Source organism: Tachyglossus aculeatus, chromosome 4, assembly GCF_015852505.1.
Source record: "Tachyglossus aculeatus isolate mTacAcu1 chromosome 4, mTacAcu1.pri, whole genome shotgun sequence".
NCBI lineage: Eukaryota > Metazoa > Chordata > Mammalia > Monotremata > Tachyglossidae > Tachyglossus > Tachyglossus aculeatus.
Window position 1 is genome coordinate 132,913,514 of NC_052069.1, and position 22,296 is coordinate 132,935,809.

The 22,296-nt window shown below is 47.6% G+C and overlaps 1 non-coding gene across 1 annotated transcript; it reads right to left on the minus strand.

The window, feature by feature from the left end:
* Positions 1–21,331: 21,331 nt before the first annotated feature.
* LOC119927908 lies at positions 21,332–21,469 on the minus strand. Its single transcript, XR_005450873.1, has one exon. It is a non-coding gene; the product is annotated as a small nucleolar RNA SNORA7 (small nucleolar RNA).
* Between the last annotated feature and the right edge of the window lie 827 nt (positions 21,470–22,296).

Genomic DNA, 22,296 nt, shown 5'->3' on the forward strand with positions numbered 1-22,296 from the left:
ATTGTAGATCCATCTTCCTCCTGGGCTGTGCCGCCCAGGTCTTTCTGGCGGTCGTTCTGGCCGCTTCAGAGCTGGTCGTCGTCACGGTGATGTCCTATGACCGTTACACCGAGCATCTGCCGCCCCCGTCCTATGAGCCCATCCAGATCAACATTGCCTTTCGAATTCCACCTCCTCCAGGAGGCATTCCCAGACTGAGCCCCTTCCTTCCTCTCGCCCTTGTCCCCCTCTCCATCCCCCCATCTTACCTCGTTCCCTTCCCCACAGCACCTGTATATATGTATGTATGTTTGTATATATTTATTACTCTATTTATTTATTTATTTTACTTGTACATATCTATTCTATTTATTTTATTTTGTTAGTATGTTTGGTTTTGTTCTCTGTCTCCCCCTTTTAGACTGTGAGCCCACTGTTGGGTAGGGACTGTCTCTATATGTTGCCAACTTGTACTTCCCAAGCGCTTGGTACAGTGCTTTGCACACAGTAAGCGCTCAATAAATACGATTGATTGATTGAAAGGTGGCCGCCTCCTCCTGGCTCAGCGGGGTGATGTTTGGGATCTTGTATTCAGCTTCGAGTTTCTCCCTGAGCTTCTGTGGGTCCAACATCGTCCAGCAGTTGGCTTATGGGTGTTGAAGATCTCTTGCTCCGAGGACCACATCGCCATCGATGTGAGAGTCACCAGTGGAATAGCTTTAGGTGTCGTCTGCTTTGTCTTCATCATGATCTCCTACGTGCACATCTTCCAGACCATGCTGAGGATGCCAGATGCCGAGGGCCGGGCCAACGCCTTCTCCACCTGCCTTCCTCAACTTGCTGTCGTCATCTTCTGCCTCTCGACCGGAACCTTTGCCTACCTCAAGCCCGTGTCAGACTCTCCCTCGACCCTGGACCTGCTGGTGTTCGTGTTCTACACTAGGGTGCCCCCTTCCCTGAACCCCCTCATCAACAGCCTGAGGAACCGGGAAATGAAAGCCGCCCTGGGGAGATGCCTAAAGGGGAGATTCCTCCTCCGTCCTCTAAGCGACAAAATGTCTGTTTCCTTTTGCTGACTATCCCATTTCTCATCAAGGTTCTGATCGTGGGGGTATCCAAAGCTCTCCAAAGAGAAAGTCCAGCTTCTGAAGACTTGTCCGTGTCTGGGACAGAGGCTAATAAGTACTCGGCTTATAAGCCATGGGTGACTGACTGTAAGCCAGGTGTGGGAAGGGACTGTCTCTCTTTATTCTGAATTGTACTTTCCAAACGCTGAGTAGAATTCTCCGCACAAAGGTAGCACTCAATAAATATGACTGAATGAATGAATGTCAAGTGATTGTTTGGGCTGCATCATGGCTTAGTGTAATGAGCATGTGCCTGGGAATCATGAGATTTGAAAGTTCTGCCCGGCTCTGCCACTGGCCAGCTGTATGACCTTGGTCCAGCCATGTAGCTTCTTTGGGTATCTGTAAAATCGGGATTCAATATCTGCTCTCTCTTTCTCTTCCAATCTTAGCCCCTGTAGGGCAGGAAACGGGTCCAATCTGATTAGTTTGTTTCTACTCCAGCGCTTGGCACTCTTTTGCAAGTAAATTCTTAATAAATTCAGTAATGATGATGTTGATACTACTACTGATAATAACAGTAATTCTATGAATTTTAAGATCACTCTTGGTGTTTATGAAAATCATAAAATCGGAGGGTGACAAGGGAGACGGGACACAATCATGGAAACTGTACCCCACATTTGACTGCCTGTTTACTTGTTTTGACGCCTGTCTCCCCTCCCCTGTGAGCCCATTGTGGGCAGGGATTACCTCTATTTGATGCTGGATTGTACTTTCCAAGCGCTTAGTACAGTACTCGGCACACAGTAAGAGCTCAATAAATGCGATTGAATGAATGAATGAATGAATTTGACTGATCAAATCCTTGCCTCAAATCCATTCATTCATCCATTCATCCATCAGTCCGACCATCCACCCGTCCATCTGTCTGTCTGTTCAACCATCTGTCTGTCCATCCATCTATCGATCCATCCATCCATCAATCAATGATATTTGTTGAATGCATCCTGGTTGTAAAGTACTATACTGAACACTTAAGAGAGATCAAAATAAATTGAACACCATCCCTGCTTTCCAAGAGCTTAAAATCTAACAGGGGAGATATATACAGAATTAATTCATGAAGGACGAAGGAGAGAATGGAAAGAATGGTAAATAAATGAGTACGTGCTTAAAGAGTACATTTTATAAAGGTCACTACATACAAAACCATAAGGGTTGGTGTAAGAAGTGGTCTAAAATGCTGATTGCCGATTGGTAGCTGGGGGAAGATGATTTAGGGAGAAGAAAAATGAATCGTGCGAGAATTCTGGAGGTGGTGGGATGATGGAGGGGCTTTGAATATGGGGAAAGCTATGCTCTGATGGACTGGAAGTGGGGAGGAGGAAATGTGGGCAGACAGATTATTTCTCCATTTTCTGTCACTGAGATATTTTGAAAAGTGACAGGGCCATTCAGCGGAGAGAATGCACTGACCTCCTAACCCCAGTTTGGTACAGTATCTCAGATCTGAGAGACAAGAGGGCGAACCCTAGTATACAACCTATTCCTTCTGAAACCAGGAATTTTCCCGTCGTGTCCATGCAGCCAGTATCAGTGATTCCTACATATCACCCTAGTCTCAGAACCTCTCAGCCCTTCCCAAACTGATAATAATAATAACAATAATAATAAGACGTCAAAAAGTACAACTGATTAAATGACCGATTGATTGTTTGAGGTTATGAACAAGATGAAACTCAGAGAAGAAGCATGGCCTACTCGATAGAGCAAGGACCTGGGAGTCAGAATGACCTGAATTCTAATCTTGGTTCTACTACCTTTCTGCTGTGTGACCTTGGGCAAGTCTCTTCACTTCTCTGGGCTTCTGTTCCCTCATCTGTAAAATGGGGATTGAGACTGTAAGCCCCATGTGGGATAGGGACTATGTCCAACCTGATTAGCTTGCATCGAATCCTAGAACTTAGTACAGTGTCTGGCACGTAGTAAGCACTTAGCAGGTACCATTGAAAAAAAAGAAAGAAACTGAAGCGCCCTCCCTTTGACCCAGATGGTCACTAACAGCAGGAACCGATAGGATGCCATGAGAATTCTGTAGACAAGTGAAATCACCGGATCCTCATCTCTGTAGGGACTCAAAGACTCTGGGGACAGGTCGCCATGATCCAGTCCCTCGGAGCAGCGGTGGCTTTACCTAAGGGGACGGGGGCTCTGTCTGGAAAGTGTGCCTCAGTGTCGGAAGAGCAGAGAGGGGCTGACGCTTCCTCGCTGTCCCTCCGTAGCCGCTGCATCCAGAAGTCCTACGAGAGAGGGGAGACCAGACCGGCCCAGAGCGGGTCAGGGGTTTCCCAGCCCCATGCTAGCCCGTTGAGAGTGATCAGGGGTGGGGAGGAACAGGGAGGGACCATCAGGCTAATCGATGTGAGTGTGAGGGTCACTCTGGGAAGGCATTCATATCCGGGGCCCAGGGTGGAGTTGGAACTAGGGCTGCGTCACAAGCAGAGAGAAAATATTAGCCTCTACAGTAGCCCCCTGGTCCCCTCCATCCACCGCCCAAACCCCGGCTACTATGGCAGCTAGGTTAGGACGTTAGGGCATGGCATCAGTTCTATGCTGTGGTTACTTAAACCATCAGCTCAACCATCCAGACAGGGACAAGAGAGTGTGACTGAGACTCCACCAGGCAGATGCCTCATTCATTCATTCATTCAATCAGTAGTATTCAATGACCGCTTACTGTGTGCAGAACACTGTACTAAGCGCTTTGGAAGTACAAGTTGGCAACATATAGAGAAGGTCCGTACTCACCAACGGGCTCACAGTCTAGAAGGGGGAGGCACACAACAACAAAAAAAAACATGTAGACAGGTGTCAAAGTCGTCAGAACAAATAGAATCAAAGCTATATGCACATCATTAGCAAAATAAATAGAATAGTAAAATGTACAAGTAAAATGAACAGAGTAATAAATCTGTACAAATACATATACAAATGCCGTGGGGAGGGGAAGGAGGTAGGGCGAGCGGGATGGGGAGGAGGAGAGGGAAAAGGGGGCTCAGTCTGGGAAGGCCTCTTGAAGGAGGTGAGGGCTTTGAGGGGAGGAAGAGAGCTAGCTTGGCGGATGTGTAGAAAGAGGGCTTTCCAGGCAAGGGGAAGGACGTGGGCCGGGGGTCGATGGCGGAACAGGCGAGAACGAGGCACAGTGAGGAAGTTAGCGGCAGAGGAGTGGAGGGTGTGGGCTGGTCTTTAGAAGGAGAGACGGGAGGTGGGGTAGGAGGGGGCGAGGTGATGGAGATCCTTGAAGCCGAGAGTGAGGAGTTTTTGCTTGATTCGTAGGTTGATAGGCAGCCACTGGAGAGTTTTGAGTAAAATCTCACCAATCATCACCAATTCCTCCTCACAGGACTTCCCCACTTCCCCCAAAGCCTGGGAGGATGCAAGAGAGAAGCAGTGTGGCCTAGTGGATAGAGCATGAGCTGGGAGTTAGAGAACTTGGGCTCTAATAACGGCTTCCCCTTTTTTATTTTTAATGGTATTTGTTATGCGCTTGCTATTTGTCAAACATTGTTCTAAGCACTGGCAAGTTAATCAGTACCCTGTACCTCATGGGGCTCACAGTCTGAGCAGGAGGGAGAACAGGGGAACTGAGGCACATAGAAGATAAGTGACCTGCCCAAGGTTACGCAGCAAGCAATTGGCAGAGCTGGAATTAGAGCCCAGACCGATGCTCTTTCCACTGGGCCAGGCTGTTTCTCTTCTGGTTGATTTGGGGCAAGTCACCTCACTTCTCTGTGCCACAGCTCCCTCGTCTGTAAAATGGGGACTGAGACTGTGAGCCCTGTGTGCAACGGGGACTATGACCCACCCAATTTTCTTGTATTCACTCCAGAACTTACTACAGTGCTTGACACATAATAAGAGCTTACACAAGAGAGGTAAAAGGCATGATGCCTGCCCTCAAAGACTTCCTAATCTAATAGGCTAAATAGGCAAAATGTCATTTACATCTGGGAGGAGAAAAGAATGGAACAACGGATATGTGGATGAGAAGTAACATGGTTTAGTGGAAAGAGCACAGGCGTGGGAGTCAGAGCACTGTAATAAATGCTTGGAGGAATAGAATCTAGATGAGTTGGTAGACATGTTTCCTCAAGGAGCTTACAATCTAGAGTATTGAATCTTGCCTTCAGCAACAATATCCTGAGAGTCTGTGGATGCATCAAGTCTGAAGATGGTCACTGACAGAGGGTGGGAAGAAGTGAATTAGGTAAATCCACCTTGGGAAGATGGGATTCCAGAAGGTTTTTGAGGGTGGTATATCTTCGGGCTGCGGAATTGAAAAGGGTGAATTTCCAGGCCAAAGGAATGGTGGGAGCCAGAGGTGGGAGGAGGAAGCGTCGAAAGCGAGTCACAGTAAAAAGGTTCTTTTTGGAGGGTTGGTTGAAGAACGCGGATAATAACGAGGAGAGTTAGAACAGGTGGATGGCACTCGAGCTAGTGATCAGGCATTCATTGAAGCCAACCCAACTACAGTCCGTTATTCCTCTAGACTGTAAGCTCGTTATGGGCAGGGACTGTGTCTGTTTATTATTTTATTTTACTCTCCCCAGCATTTAATACAGTGGTCTGCACACAGTAAGTGCTCAGTAACTACGACTGAACGAATTGTTTCCACCTTGCAGGGGCTGCTGCAATCAGGTTCCCTGTGCTCGAAGATGTGTGTGTTTGTATGTGTCTGTTTCTATATGTATGCATTTTTATATATGTGTGCATGTTTGCGTGTGTGTGCATGTGCATGTGTGTGTGTGTGTTTGTGTGTATGTGCACACAAAGTGTTGGGTAGCGGAATCAGTGAACAAATTCAAGCAGTGGGTAGGGTTGAACACGAAGATAGAAAAAGACCTCTCTCCAGACTGTAAATTTGATGTGGGCAGGGAATGTGTCTATCAACTCTGTTGGGGGGCAGAGGGGAGATAATCTCTGGAATTCCCTTTAAATAGACCAAAATAACGTGAAAATCTGGATCTTTCCTTATCCCTGCCGGTTGAGGAACTCAGAGACCGTTTTGAATTCATTAACTGTCTCCTCTCCATAGAGAATCACTAGCAAATGTCCTGTCAATTTATTCACTCATCTCAGCAATGGACTCCAACTTTGGCTCTTCCCGCATCACATGCAGAAAATCAATGCTTTCTCCCCAAAATGTCCAACGTCTCCACGGTGACAGAATTCCTCCTCATGGGGTTTCTCGGAGGCCCGGGAGCTGCAGCTGGTCCACACCGCGTTTTTCCTCCTGGTCTACCTGGCTGCCTGAAGGGGAATCTCCTCATCGTCGCCATCACCGCCCTCGACTGGCGCCTCCACACCCACATGCACTTCTTCTTCAGACATCTGTCCGTCCTCGACCTCTGCCTCATCTCCGTCACTGTCCCCAAATCCGTCACCATCTCCTTCATTCATTCATTCAATCGTATTTATGGAGCTCTTACTGTATTCAGAGCACTGTACTAAGCGCTTGGGAAGTACAAGTCGGCAACATACTAATAACAGCTCCATCTCCTTCCTGGGCTGTGTGGCTCAGCTCTTACTGGTGATCTTGTTTGCCGCTTCAGAGTATTTTCTCTGTATGGCCATGTCCTATGACCGCTATGCCGCCATCTGCCGGCCCGTGTACTACGACGTCATCGTGGACCAACGGACCTGTGAGAATATGGCCGCCGCCTCCTTGCTCAGCGGGGGGCTGTTTGGGGTTCTATTTTCAGCTTCGACCTTCTCGCTGTCCTTCTGCGCGTCTAATTTCGTCCTGCATTCATTCATTCAATAGTATTTGTTGAGCGCTTATTGTGTGCAGAGCACTGTACTAAGCGCTTGGAAAGTACAATTTAGCAAGAGATAGAGATCGTTCCTACCGAACAACAGGCTCACAGCCTACAAAAAAACAAGTAGACTAGCTTCAATACCATTAAAGTAAATAATTAGAATTATAGATATATATGCATCATTAATAAAGTAGCTAGAGTAATAAATATGTACAAATATACAAAAGTGCTGTTGGGAAGGGAAGGGGGCCGAGAAAATGGAGGGAGTAGGGGCGATGGGGAAGGGAGGAGGAGCAGAGTAAAAGGGGGGCCTCAGTCTGGGAAAGCCTCCTGGAGGTGGTGAGTTCTCAGTAGGGCTTTGAAGGGAGGAAGAGAGCTAGTTTGGTGGATGTGTGGAGGGAGGGCATTCCATGCCATAGGTAGGACGTGGGCCAGAGTTCGACGGCGGGAAAGGCGAGAACGAGGTACAGTGAGGAGATTATCGGCAGAGGATCAGAGTGTGTGGGCTGGACTGTAGAAGGAGAGAAGGGAGGTTAAGTAGGAGGGGGCAAGGTGATGGAGAGCTTTGAAGCCAATATTGAGAAGTTTTTTCTTCATACGAAGGTTGATTGGCAACGACTGGAGACTTTTGAGGAAGGGAGCGACATGCCCAGAACGTTTCTGTAGAAAACCAATCCGTGTAGCAGAGTGAAGTATAGACTGATGCAGGGAGAGACAGGAGGATAGACGATCAGGAAGGAGGCTGATGCAGTAAACAAGACGGGATAGGATGAGAGATGGTACCAACAAGGTAGCAGGTTGGATGAAGAAGAAAGGGCGGATCTTGGCGATGTCGTGACGGTGAGAACGGCAGGTTTTGGTGACGAACTGGATGTATGGAGTGAATGAGAGAGCAGAGTCACAGATGACACCAAGGTTACGGGCTTGTGAAACGGGAAGGATGATACTGCCATCCACAAGGAAGGGAAAGTCAGGGGGAGGACAGGGTTTGGGAGGGAAGATAAGAGCTCAGTCTTGGACATGTTGAGTTTTAGATGGCCGGCAGACATCCAGATGGAGATGTTCTGAAGGCAGGAGGAGATATGACTGTGAGCCCACTGTTGGGTAGGGACTGTCTCTATATGTTGCCAATTTGTCCTTCCCAAGCGCTTAGTACAGTGCTCTGCACATAGTAAGCGCTCAATAAATGCGATTGATGATGGTTGATGATGATATGAGCCTGGGGGGAGGGAGAGAGAACGGGGGAGGAGATGTCGATTTGGTTATCATCTTCGTAGAGATGATAGTTGAAGCTGTGGGAGCGAATGAGTTTACCAAGGGAGCGAAAGTAGATGGAGAACAGAAGAAGACCAAGAACTGACCCTTGAACAACCTCTACAGTTAGAAGATGGGAGGGGGAGAAAGAGCCCTAGAAGGAAACCGTGAGTGTACGAGCAGAGAGATAAGAGGAGAACCAGGAGAGGACGGAGTCCCTGAAGCCAAGATTGGATAACGTGCTGAGGAGAAGGAGATGGTTGACAGTGTCAGAGGCAGCTAGGAGGTCGAGGAGGATCAAGATAGAGTAAGAGCCATTGGATCTGGAAAGAAGGAGGTCGTTGGTGACCTTTGAGAGGGATGTTTCGGTGGAGTGTAGGGGACGGAAGCAGCAGTTCATCTGTGACGTCCCCTCCCTGCTGAAGATCACCTGCCCCGAAGACCACGTCGCCATCGACGTGAACGTGACCGTCGGGGTAGCATTCGCCATCGTCTGCTTTATCTCTATTGACATCTCGTACGTGTGCATCTTCCGGAACGAGCTGAGGATGCCGGTCGCTGAGGGCCGGGCCAAAGCCTTCTTCACCTGCTTGCCTCACCTCGCCGTTGTCACTCTCTTTGTCATGACTTGTTTCTGTGCTTACCTGAAGCCTCCGTCAGGTTCTCCCTCGACGCTGGACCTGCTGGTGTCCGTGTTCTACACCGTGGTGCCCCCCACCCTGAACTCCCTCATCTACAGCCTGAGGAACCGGGACTTGTAGGCTGCCATCAGCATAGTCCTAAAGAAGAAATTTTTCCATCCATTCCTCTGGAAAAAAACTGTCTCCTTGTGTTGACACTGCCATCACTCACCTCATTAGGAGACCCTATAGAGGGGTGCATATGAACAGTTGTCTTTTCTGTCTGAAAGGAGGCTTTCTCAGAGTCCGGAGGGGCGTCTGATAGGATCAGTGCATGACAGACAATTCTGCCTCAGAGGGCATTGCTCTGGGGTCGACACAAGCTAACAGGTTGGACCCAGTTTATATCAGTCAATCGTATTTATTGAGCGCTTACTGTGTGCAGAGCACTGTACTAAGCGCTTGGGAAGTACAAGTTGGCAATATATAGAGACGGTCCCTACCCAACAGTGGGCTCACAGCAAGGGGCTCAATCTTTATCCTCATTTTACAAAAAAGGGAACTGAAACAACACAGCAGTGAAGTAACCTGCCCAAGGTCCCACAGTAGGCAAGTGGTGGAGCTGGGATTATCAGCCAGGTCGTTCTGACTCCCAGGCCTGAGCTCTATCCACTTGTCCACGCTGCTTCTCTTGGTCAAGTCATTTAACCTTCATAATTAACAATTTTTTTTTTTCCTTTTCAGGCCATTGAAGTCCTCCAAAATCTTAGTCTCACGTGTTCTGGAAAAATTCCCTCCTTGTGTTGCATTCCTTAGTATTGATGTCTTCTTCTGAATAGAGTTTATCTATCCAACTTGTTACTTTTCCTTTCTGAGAGTGAACGTATTATCAGTGCTGTGACTTGTGAAGTAGTGTGATCTAGTGAAAACAGCATGGGACTACGAGTCATTCATTCATTCAATCGTTTTATTGAGTGTTTCCTGTGTGCAGAACACTGCCAGAGTGCCTGGGTAGACTGTAAGCACATTCAAACTGCCAAGGCTGTGCCACAGTCCCAAACCCAGGTAGGCGGCTGCCTGGTAGCCATGTTTGGGCAGTGGATAATAAATAACAATAATAATTAAAATAATGATAATAGTATTTGTTTATCTCGTACTATGTGCCAGGCACTGTACTAAGCACTTGGGTGGATACAAGCCAATCAGGATGGAGGGATTATTAGTGGTTGAGGTCACTGCACTGGACAATGCCACCTCCTTCAAGCCCCCTGCCCGGTCGGGGGACACTAGTCTGCTGTGACCTTGGGCAAGTCCCTTCACTTCTCTGGCCTTCAGTTACCTCATTTGTAGAATGGGGATCGAGACTATGAGCCCCACATGGGACAGGGGACTGTGGCCAACCTGATTTGCTTGTATCAACCCCAGTGCTTAGTGTAAGACCTGGCACAAAGAAAGCGCTTAACAATTACAATAATAATAATGATAATAATTATCATTAACCCACCTGGAAGATACCCTAGAAAGCAATTACAAGATCCCTCTAAATGTACTGTTGCAAGACTCTGCAGGGTGTAGCTGGATCGAACCCAGGAATTAAAAGTTCATGTGCTCCTGATCATAATCATAATTAATTAGCATAACTACAGTTAACAACGTTATCATTAAAGCCTTTATTAACAGTTTACATTCAAAGGTTTACACCTGCTTCATTACTAAAATTAACACCATCAAGTCTGAGTTCCCCAAAGTTACCCCTCCCCCTTCTCGATTCCCTCTGTCCTCAACCCTCTACGCTACTATCCCATCCTTCCCAGCAGTATCTTCAGATGAGATCTCCTCTCTCTTCTCAGGTGTCACCCAATGCTCCTGTGCTTCGAAACACATTCCCTCTCATCGTATCAAAGCTCTCACCCCTTCCTTCCTCTCGCCTTTACCTTCCATCTTCAACCACTCACTCTCCACTGGCACCTTCCCCTCTGCCTTCAAACATGCCCATGTCTCCCCCATCCTAAAAAAACCTTTTCTTGACCCCTCGGCCCCGTCTAGTTATCGTCCTATCTTCTTCCTACTTTTCCTTTCCAAACTCCTAGAACGAGTCGTCTACACTCGTTGCTTCGAATTCCTCAACTCCAACTCTCTCCTAGACCCCCTCCAATCTGGCTTCCGTCCCCTACACGCCACCGAAACTGCCCTGTCATAGGTCACCAATCACCTTCTTGACAAATCCAATGGCTCCTACTCTATACATTAGTTGCCTTCGACACTGTGGACCATCCCCTTCTCCTCAACACGCTATCCAACCTTGGCTTCATATACTCTGTCCTCTCCTAGTTCTCCTCTTATATCTATGGCCGTTCATTCTCAGTCTCCTTCACGTGCTTATTCTCCCCCTTCCATCTCCTTACTGTAGGGGTTCCTCAAGGGTCAGTTCTTGGTACCCTTTTGTTCTCCATCAGTATTCACTCCCTTTGTGAACTCAATCGCTCCCACGGGTTCAACTATCGTCACTATGCTGATGACACCCGAATCTACATCTCCACCCCTGTTCTCTCTCCCTCCCTCAAGGCTCGTGTCACCTTCTGCTTTCAGAACCTCTCCATCCGAATGTCTTCCCGCCATCTAAAGCTCAACACGTCCAAGACTGAGCTCCCAAACCCTGTCCTTTCTCTGACTTCCCCATCACTGAAGACGGCACTACCATCCTTCCCGTCTCACAAGCCCGCAAACCTGGTGTCCTCTTTGACTCCGCTCTCTCATTCACCCCACTAATTCAATCCGTCACCAAAACCTGCCAGTCTCACCTCCATAACATCGCCAAGATCAGCCCTTTCCTCTCCATCCAAACCTCTACCTCTCTAGTTCAATCTCTCACCCTATTCTGACTGGCCTACTGCATCAGCCTTCTTTCTTATCTCCCATCCTCTTGTCTCTCCCCGCTTCAGTATATACATCACTCTGCTGCCCGGTTATCTTTGTACAGAAACGTTCTGGGCATGTCACTTCCCTCCTCAAAAATCTCCAGTGGTTGCCTATCAACGTTTGAATCAAGCAAAAACTCCTCACTCTCGGCTTCAAAGCTCTGCATCACCTCGCCCCCTCCTACCTCACCTCCCTCCTCTCCTTCGACAGCTCAGCCCGCACACTCCATTCCTCTGCCCCTAATCTCCTCACTTTACCTCGTTCTCACTTGTCCCGCCGTCGACCCATGGCCCACATCCTACCTCTGTCCTGCAATGCCCTCCCTCCACACATCTGCCAAACTAGCTCTCTTCCTTCTTTAATAGCCCTATTGAGATCTCACCTCCTCCAGGAGGCCTTCCCAGACTGAGCCCCCCTTTTCCTCTCCTCCTCATCCTTCCCACCGCATCCCCCCTCCCCTCTGCCCTTCGCCCTTCCCATCACCATCCCCCGTTCTGCCCACAGCACTTGGGTATATTTGTACATATCTATTACTCTACTTTATTTATGATGCGTATATAGCTATAATTCTATTTATATTGTTGGTATTTACTCCTGTCTACTTGTTTTTTTGTTTTTCTTTTCTGTCTCCCCCTTCTAGACTGTGAGCCCATTGTTGTGTAGGGGCCGCCTCTATATGTTGCCGATTTTTATTTCCCAAGCACTTAGTACAGAGCTCTGCACACAGTAAGCGTCCAATGAATACGATTGAATGGATAATAATAATAATCGTATTTGTTAAGCGCTTACTATATGCAGAGCAGTGAACCAAGCGCTGGAGAGGTTACAAGATGACAGGGTTGTCCCACGGGGGGCTCACAGTTTTAATCCCCATTTTACAGATGAGGTACCTGAGGCATGAAGAAGTTAAGTGACTTGCCCAAAGTCACACAGCTGACAGTTGGCAGAGCCGGGATTTGAACCCATGACCTCGGACTCCAAAGCCCGTGCTCTTTACACTGAGCCACGCTGCTTCTGAATGTATGAATGAAAAGGCTGCAACAAGAGCTGAGTAGAAACAAAATGATTAGCTCAGACTAAGCCCCTGAGGATATGAGGCTCAGAGTATGACAAAGAGAAAGCATATATTAAATTCTCAAATTTGAAAGGCCCAGAGAGGTTAAGTTGGTCACCTACGGTCACACAGCTGGTCAGTGGCAGGGTTGGCAACTGAACCAAAGTGCCATGACTCCCAGTGGCATGATCACTCCCATCTGGACTGTAAGCTCCTTGTGGGCAGGAAACATGCCTACTAAATCTTTTCTTTATCTTCCCCTCCAAACCCCATCCTCCCCTAAATGACCCACTATTCTTTCTGTCTCACAAGCCCATAACCTTGGCATTATCCTTGATTCCTCTCTCTCATTTAGAACTGCTACCACCTTAATCCAATCCCTTATTCTATCCCATCTTGATTACTTTATCAACCTTCTTACTGACCTCCCATGCCTCCTGTCTCTCCCTATTCTAGCCCATACGTCACTCTACTGCCCGGATCATTTTTCTATAAAAATTAAAGTCCATGTTTCGACCACCCTCGAGAACCTCCAGCGTTTTCCCATGCACAGCCACATCAAACGAAAGCTCCTCACCACTGGTTTTTAAAGCACTCAATAACTTGCCCCCTCGTATCTCACCTAGCTACTCTCCTACTACAACCCAGACAGCGCTCTTCGCTCCTATGGTACATAGGATTGATTGACTTATGGTTTTAATATCAGTACAAGGAAATAGACACTTCGACCTATAGAGGAGTCTGGAGGAATCTTCTTTTTCAGACTGCCCACAGGGGAGCTTTCAAGTCCAGGTTCCTCAGTCTGTAGATGAGGGGGTTCAGGGCCGGGGGCATGACAGCATAGAACACTGACATCAGCAGGTCGAACACCGAGGAAGAGTGTGAGGGAGACTTGAGATAGCCAAACAAGCCGGTGGAGAGGAAGACGGTGACGACGACGAGATGGGGCAGGCTGGTGGAGAAGGCTTTGGCCCTGCCCTTGGCGGCCGGCGTCCTCAGAACGGCTCGGAAGATGCGCACGTATGAGGCTACGATGGAAATGGAGCCTACGGCACCTATGGTTAGCCCGAAGGTCACACTCACGTCTATGGCAGAATGGTCTTCAGAGCAGGTGATCTTCAGCAGGGAGGGGACGTCACAGAAGGAATGCTGGACGACGTTGGACCTGCAGAAGGACAGGGAGAAGGTCGACGCTGAATCCAAGACCCCTAAGAGCCCTCCGCTGATCCAGGAGGCGACCGCTATCTTCCCACAATTCCCTGGTTTCATGAGGACCTCGTAGAGCAGGGTCAGGCAGATAGAGGCGTAGCGGTCGTAGGACATCGCCGTGAGGACGAAAAACTCCGAGGCAGGAAACAGGATCATCAGGAAGAGCTGGGTGGCACAGCTCAAGAACGAGATGGATCGGCAGTTAGTCCAGGAGATGGTAGCGGATTTCGGGACAGTGGCGGAGATGAGGCAGAGATCGATGATGGCCAGATTCCTCAGGAAGAAATACATGGGGGTGTGGAGACGCAGGTCAAGAGCAGTGATGGCGATAATGAGGAGATTACCCGTCAGGGTCTCCAGGTAGACCAGGAGGAACAGCGCAGCATGGACCAACTGCAGCTCCCGGACCTCCGAGAATCCCAGCAGGAGGAAGTCCCTCACCGTAGAGATGTTGGACATTTCTGGGGGATGATAGCGACTTCCTGCGTAGGACGAGGGAGAACTTCAATTTACAGGCCTTGATGGCATCGATAAAGGAATCAACATTAATTCCCTAGGAGTAAATCAATCATTTGCACATACTGAGCACGTACAGAGTTCAATAGTATTAGTACAAATGATCATCATCATTATCAATCGTATTTATTGAGCGCTTACTATGTGCAGAGCACTCTACTAAGCGCTGGGGAAGTACAAATTGGCAACATATAGAGACAGTCCCTACCCAGCAGTGGGCTAACAGTCTAAAAGGGGGAGACAGAGAACAAAACCAAACATACTAACAAAATAAAATAAATAGAATAGATATGTACAAGTAAAATAAATAAATAAATAAATAGAGTAATAAATATGTACAAACATATATTCATATATACAGGTGCTGTGGGGAAGGGAAGGGGGTAAGATGGGGGGATGAAGAGGGGGACGAGGGGGAGAGGAAGGAAGGGGCTCAGTCTGGGAAGGCCTCCTGGAGGAGGTGAGCTCTCAGAAGGGCCTTGAAGGGAGGAAGAGAGCTAGCTTGGCGGATGGGCAGAGGGAGGGCATTCCAGGCCCGGGGGATGACGTGCGCCGGGGGTCGATGGCGGGACAGGCGAGAACGAGGTACGGTGAGGAGATTAGCGGCAGAGGAGCGGAGGGTGCGGGCTGGGCTGTAGAAGGAGAGAAGGGAGGTGAGGTAGGAGGGGGCGAGGTGATGGAGAGCCTTGAAGCCCAGGGTGGGGAGTTTCTGCCTGATGCGCAGATTGATTGGTAGCCACTGGAGATTTTTGAGGAGGGGAGTAATATGCCCAGAGCGTTTCTGGACAAAGATAATCCGGGCAGCAGCACGAAGTATGGATTGAAGTGGAGAGAGACACGAGGATGGGAGATCAGAGAGAAGGCTGATGCAGTAGTCCAGACGGGATAGGATGAGAGTTTGAATGAGCAGGGTAGCGGTATGGATGGAGAGGAAAGGGCGGATCTTGGCAATGTTGCGGAGCTGAGACCGGCAGGTTTTGGTGACGGCTTGAATGTGAGTGGTGAATGAAAGAGCGGAGTCGAGGATGACACCAAGGTTGCGGGCTTGTGAGACGGGAAGGATGGTAGTGCCGTCAACAGAGACGGGAAAGTCAGGGAGAGGACAAGGTTTGGGAGGGAAGACAAGGAGTTCAGTCTTCGACATGTTGATCTTTAGTTGGCGGGCAGACATCCAGATGGAGATGCCCTGAAGGCAGGAGGAGATGCGAGCCTGGAGAGAGGGGGAGAGAGCAGGGGCAGAGATGTAGATCTGGGTGTCATCAGCGTAGAGATGATAGTTGAAGCCGTGGGAGCGAATGAGGTCACCAAGGGAATGCGTGTAGATTGAGAACAGAAGGGGACCAAACACTGAACCTTGGGGAACCCCCACTGCACTAAGCACTGCAATAAGCACTAGGATGGATACAAGATAATCAGATCCCACGTAGTTCTCACAGTAGGAGCGAGAATAAGAATCAAATACCCATTTTTCAGAGGGAACTGGTGCACAGAGAAGTTAAGTGATTTGTCCAAGGTCACACAGCAGGCAAATGGTAGAGCTGGGATTAGAAATTGTAAGCGATACTAGCAGTGGAAAATAGGAATGCAAAGGATAGAAAGTAGGTTGGCTTGAAGGGCAGCACTGCCTGAAGGATACAGCACGATCATGGAAGTCAGAAGGACCTGGGTTTTAATCCTGACTCTGCTGTTTTACTTCTGCTAGACCTTGGGCAAGTCACTTCACTTCTGTGTGCCTCAGTTACCTCATCTGTAAAATGTGGATTAAGGCTATGAGCCCCATGTGGGACAGGGACTGTGTATAACTCAATTTGCTTGTATCCACCCCAGCACTTAATACACTGCCTGGTACATAATAAGTGCTTAAGAAATGCTACAGTTACTATTATTATTACAAGGGACTAAAGAGTGTGAACTGGGGTGTAGTTGTAGAACAGAGGCACAGAAAAGTGAAGTGAATTGCCCAAGGTCACACAGCAGACAAGTGGAGGTGATGAAATTAATAATAATAATAATAATAATAATGATAATAATAATAATAATGGTATTTGTTATGTGCTTACTATGTGTCAAGCACTATTTAAAGCAATGGGGTAGAAACAAGGTAATCAGATTGTCCCACGTGGAATTTACAGTCTTAATCCCTGTTTTACAGATGAGGTAACAGACCCAGAGAAATTAAGTGACTTGCCCAAAGTCACGCAGCTGATGAGTGGCAGAGCTGGTAATAGAACTCAAGTCCTCTGCCCTCCAGGCCCGTGCTCTACCTGCAAGGCGATGTAGCTTCTGTGACTTTGAAAGCTCACTCCCACCTCACTGAATTGTTGTATTGACTTTCCCAAGCATTTAGTATAGTGCTTTGTACATAATAAGCGCTGAATAAACACCGTCTGAATGACTGACCAAATGATTGATTATACTTACAATTTCCTACTGCTACCCGGAATGTTGCAACCCCAATTCCGTGTAGATGGAAGACAGTAATAGGAAACATGTACAGTGACTAGAGTTGACAAGATCAAGCTTGCATCCAATTTGGCGAGAAGGTGGGGTGAATGATGAAGTCTGTAAAGTTGAGGAATGAGAAGCAGCATGGTCTCATGGATATATAACGGGTCTGGGAGTCAGATTACCTGGGTTCTAATTTCACCTCCTCTACGTTGCTGTGTGACCTTGGGCAATTCACTTCACTTTTCTGTGTCTCGGTTCTTCTGTTCTCCCTCCTACTTAGACGGTGAGCCCCATGAGGGATCAGGACTGTGTCCAACCTATTCACTTGTATCTACCCCAGCATTTATAAGAGTGTTTGACACACTGTAAGTGCTTAACAAATACCATTTCTGATCCCTGAGCAGAGACAGGAGCCCCGGACAACAGAGATTGAACAGCCATCCAGCTCTTGCCATTGGTCCTGTGAGGAACTTCCTCCCCATTCAATTCACTCCCTTCTGTGTCACCCTTGCGCATGTATTTGTTCCTTTTATTCACCCTTCACCCTTCATCGATCCCACAGCACTTACGTCCTTATCTGTCATTTATGTGTTGCCGACTTGTACTTCCCTAGCGCTTAGTACAGTGCTCTGCACACAGTAAGCGCTCAATAAATGCGATTGATTGATGGATTATTTATTTATATTCACGTCTGCCTCCCCTACCGACTGTAAGCTCAGTGTGGACAGAGATTGAGCCTACCAACTCTGTTGTATTTACTCTTCCAAGTGTGTACTTCAGTGCTCTGAACTCAGTGAACACTTAATAAATACGATTGATTGATTGATTGATTGACAATCCCACCGGGCCTTTGCTCTCCCCATCTTCAAAATCCTTCTGAAATCTCATCTCATCCCACGCTGAGAAGTGGTGTTGCTTAGGGGAACGAGCACGGGCCTGGCAGTCAGAGGACGTAAATTCTAATCCTGTTTCTGCCACCTGTCTGCTGTGTGACCTTGGGCAAGCCAGTTAACTTCACTCTGCCTCAGTTATCTGTAAAATGTGGATTAAGACTGTGAGTCCCACTTGGGACAACCTGATAACCTTGTATCTATCCCAGTGCTTAGAACAGTGCTTGACATATAGTAAGCACTGAACAAATACCATAATCATCATCATCATTCAGAACATTTCTCGATTCATTTCTCTTCTCTGCAGATCACACCCACTAACTCCCTTTGCTTTGCTAAAGATTTCATAAGCTTGACATTATCAGGGAATGTGTCTGCTAATTCCATCTTATTGTACTCCGTACCCAAGCACTTAGTACACTGCCCTGCAAATAATAAGCAATCAGTTGATACCACTCATTGATTTTTTACATGCCCTTTTACTTAAGCACTTACTTTTCCTTCTTCCTTCCATCTATAACATTAGTTTCTGTTTTCCCCCTCTAGATTGAGGAGAGGGTTTATGTCTTAATAGTCTATGGTACTCTCTTAAAGATCTTACCATATGGCTGTGCACACCTTAGGAGCACAATAAATGCTACATATTGAATGATTCATTGAATTACCTCTTCAGCACTTTTGGACTACCTCTGTGGTTATGCATGTTTTTGTAGACCCAGCTAGGAGGAGGTTGAATCCTTCCAGAGACCAGTGAGGACATTCTTTTGAATGTATAGGTTATGCGCTTACTTTGTGCCAGCTACTGAGCTATGTGATGGGGTGGATACAAGCTAATCTCCTCTTTTCTTCTGCTCCCCCTCCCCTCCCCATCACCCGACTCACTTCCTTTGCTCCACCCGCCCCTCTGGTACAGCATGTCTATATTTGTACATATTTATCACTCTATCTATTTACATTAATGATGTGTATATATCTATAATTCGATTTATTTATATTGATGCTATTGATGCCTGCTTACTTGTTTTAATGCCGTCGCCCCGTTTCTAGGCTGTGAGCTCGTTGTGGGCAGGGATTTTCTGTTTCTGTTGCTGAATTGTACTTTCCAAGTGCAGAGTACATTGCTCTGCACATAGTAAACGTTTGAATGAAGGAAGGAAGGAATAATCCGGTTGGGTATAGCCCTTGTCCACATAGGGCTCGCAGTCTAAATAAGGAGGGCAAAAGATTTAATACCCATTTTACAGATTAGGAGACTGATGCATAGAAGTAAAGTGACTTGTCCAAGGTCACCTAGCTAACATGTGACTAAATGCTAGGGCAGCTACAAGATAATCACGTTGGATACAGTCCCTAGCCTACATGGGCCTCTCAGTCCTTCAGAGTGGGTAACGGAGGCACTGGAAAATGCAGTGCCTTGCCCAACGTCACTCAGTAGATGAGCAGTGAATTCAGAAATAGAACCCAGGTTCTCTGACTCCCAGGCATGGGTTCTTTCCTCTAAGCCAAGCTGCTTCTAGTCTCCAGGCACTAGCTAGCTTGCCAATCTGTAACTCTGTACCTCTGTGTTGAGGGCTCTGATTCTCCATTGGTTACTCTGAGTAACTAATCGTACTCCCCCAGTGAGGATATAAGGATCTATTCTATTCTTTGATATGGTATTTGTTAACCACTTACTTTGTGTTAAGCACTGTTCTAAGTACTGGGATAAATACTAATGAAACAGGTTGCATACAATCCCTGTCCCACTTGAACTGTTTATGTAGGGGAGAGTACTGATATTGCATCTCCATTTTACAGTTGAGGAAAATGAGGCCCAGAGGAGTGAAGTGACTTGCACTAGGTGACCCGGCAAGCATTCAGAAGAGCTGGGATTTTCTTGACCAGGTTTTTTCCACTAAATCATGCTGCTTCTCCTAGTCAGAAGCATAACACTCTCTCCCTGTCTCTCTGTCTCTCTGCATACGGGTATACCTATGTAGAAGAAGATGCTCATGTTGCCATGGGAACATCACGGGCCAGGACGGTTGCTGCAGTTGGGAGTGCCATGTTCTTATCTCCAGAGGGTTCTCGCGTCGTCTGGCCCACAAGGTCCCTCCACAGCGGCCCAAGCCGCTCCTCCAAGGATCCCCCTCGGAACAGCGACTGTCTACTGGGACAGGGCCCGCCCGGAGAGTGCGTCAGCATCCATGGGAGAGTGGAGAGTAGCTGAGGGCTCCTGGCCAGCCCTTTGTGGCAGACCGAAACCAGGAATCCGAGTAGAAAGAGTAGAACAGCCCAATCCAGAGGAGGTCATTGCTCCACGCCAGCCCCATCTGCCCTGGTGCGAATGAGCCGGGGTGGGGAGAGGCAGCATAGAACAAGAAGGATGAAGCCAGAGATGGAGCCATTCTGTGGAGATTCTCGCACTCGAGGAACAGGTTAGAGTTCATTCATTCTTTCAATCGTATTTATTGAGCGCTTACTGTGTGCAGAGCACTGTACTAAGCCCTTGGAAAGAAGTACAATTCAGCAACAGAGACAATCCCTGCCCACAACGGGTTCACAGTCCATAAGGGTGGAGACACCAGTTCAGACCACGATCGTACCCCAAACAGGGCAGGCTTGTAGGAGGGGAATGGTTTTCCAGCAAAAATAAATCATATATATTATTGGTATGTGCTAAGCGCTTACTTTTTGCCAAGCACCATTGTAAGCGCTAGGTTAGAAACAAGATAATCAGGTTGGACACAGTCCCTATCTATCATTGAGCTCACACCCTTATCCCCATTTTACTGATGAGGTACCCAAGGTACAGGGAAGTGAAGTGAATTGCCCAAGGTCACACAATAGACTTGTGAAGGAACCTGGATTAGAACCCACATCCTTCTGACTTCCAGGCCCGTGCTCTGTTCAACAGTGGCCCCATCACCGAAACAGTTCTCCTCCCTCCAGCATCCCCACCCTGGCTACCGTGGCAGCTGCCCACCAGGGGCGGATGCTACAACCGAGCATCGATTACTACAGTCACTTAGGCTATCAGTGGTTCCTGTATGTCAAAAACGTTTTCGTGGGAACGTGATTGTCAGGGATGAGAGAGTGTGACTGATTCTGGGAAAAATCCGGTAGCAGTTCTCATACGAATCAATGCCTTACCGTGGCAGGAGAGTTTGAGTACACCAGTGTAGTTTAGAGCTATGCCATTGAGAGATACTCTCATTAGGGTTACCCATAACGGAAAGGTCTAGGAGGAAGCGTCAAAGTTGATTTATGTTTGCTGGACAGCAGCGGGATGTGAAAGATTGAAAGGCAGATGAACAAATGATCAAATTGTGGATCAAAGACAACGGCAGCGACTCAGGTTTTCACAGTGCGGAAGGAGGCAACAGTAAAGCACTTCTTTATATTTACCAAGAAAACTCTATGGATGTATATACCAGAATGACTAATGGTAGTTTAACCCTAAAGTCTTCTTGGTAAACATATGGCAGTGGTTTACCTTCTTCCATGCAGTAAACTTGAGTCTCTGCACTCAACTCTCTCCCATGCCATTGACGCCCAGCAGAGGTGAGTTTTGACTTGTAGCAGATTGGCTTCCACTCGCTAGCCACTGGCCAAGCCAGGAATGGAATGGGAAGGCCTCTGATTGACTCTCTCTCACATAACCGAGGCTGGTAGAGTACTGGAAACACTCCAGGTGCGATCCTGAGAGGGGCTGAGGATATTAGTTTGAGTACAAAATCACTTCTAGACTATACGCTCGTCATAGTCAGGGAACATACCTACCAACTCCATTATGTTGAACTCTCCCAACCATTTATTACAGTGCTCTGCACACAGTAACTGCTCCGCAAATATGTCGATTGACCTACAACATTTCACAGCAGCCAAGCTCATCTTTTTATGTTCTCTGGTAGTCTCCTATCTCCAATTTAGTTTAGGTTTCTGTCTCCCCAAATAATAATAATGCCTGTGTCTCTTGTTAAATGCTAATTATACAGCAAGCACAGTAGTATGTACAGAGGTGGATGCACAATAATTAGATAGGAGACAGTGTTTATCCCACACTGGGCTCACAGTCTCAGTAGCGGGATGAAATTCAGGTCTTGGATTTCCGTTTTATAGATGAAGATTCAGATGCTCAGAGAAGTTAGGTATGTTGCCCAAAGTCACACGAGGCAAGTGGTAGAGCCAGAATTCGAACTCAAGCTCTCCGACTCCAAAGACTGTGCCCTTTCCACCAAACTATGCAACTCCAACAAGACTGTGAGCTCGGAATTCCTTAACAGCCAGTACCATTTGTACTAATACTATTGAACTCTGTAGGTGCTCAGTATGTGCAGATGATTGATTTACTCCTACAGGAATTAATGTTGATTCCTTTATCGATGCCATCAAGGCCTGTAAATTGAAGTCCTCCCTCTTCCTACGCAGGGAGTTGACATCATCCCCCAGAAATGTCCAACATCTCTACGGTGAGGGAATTCCTCCTGCTGGGATTCTCGGAGGTCCGGGAGCTGCAGCTGGTCCACACTGCGCTGT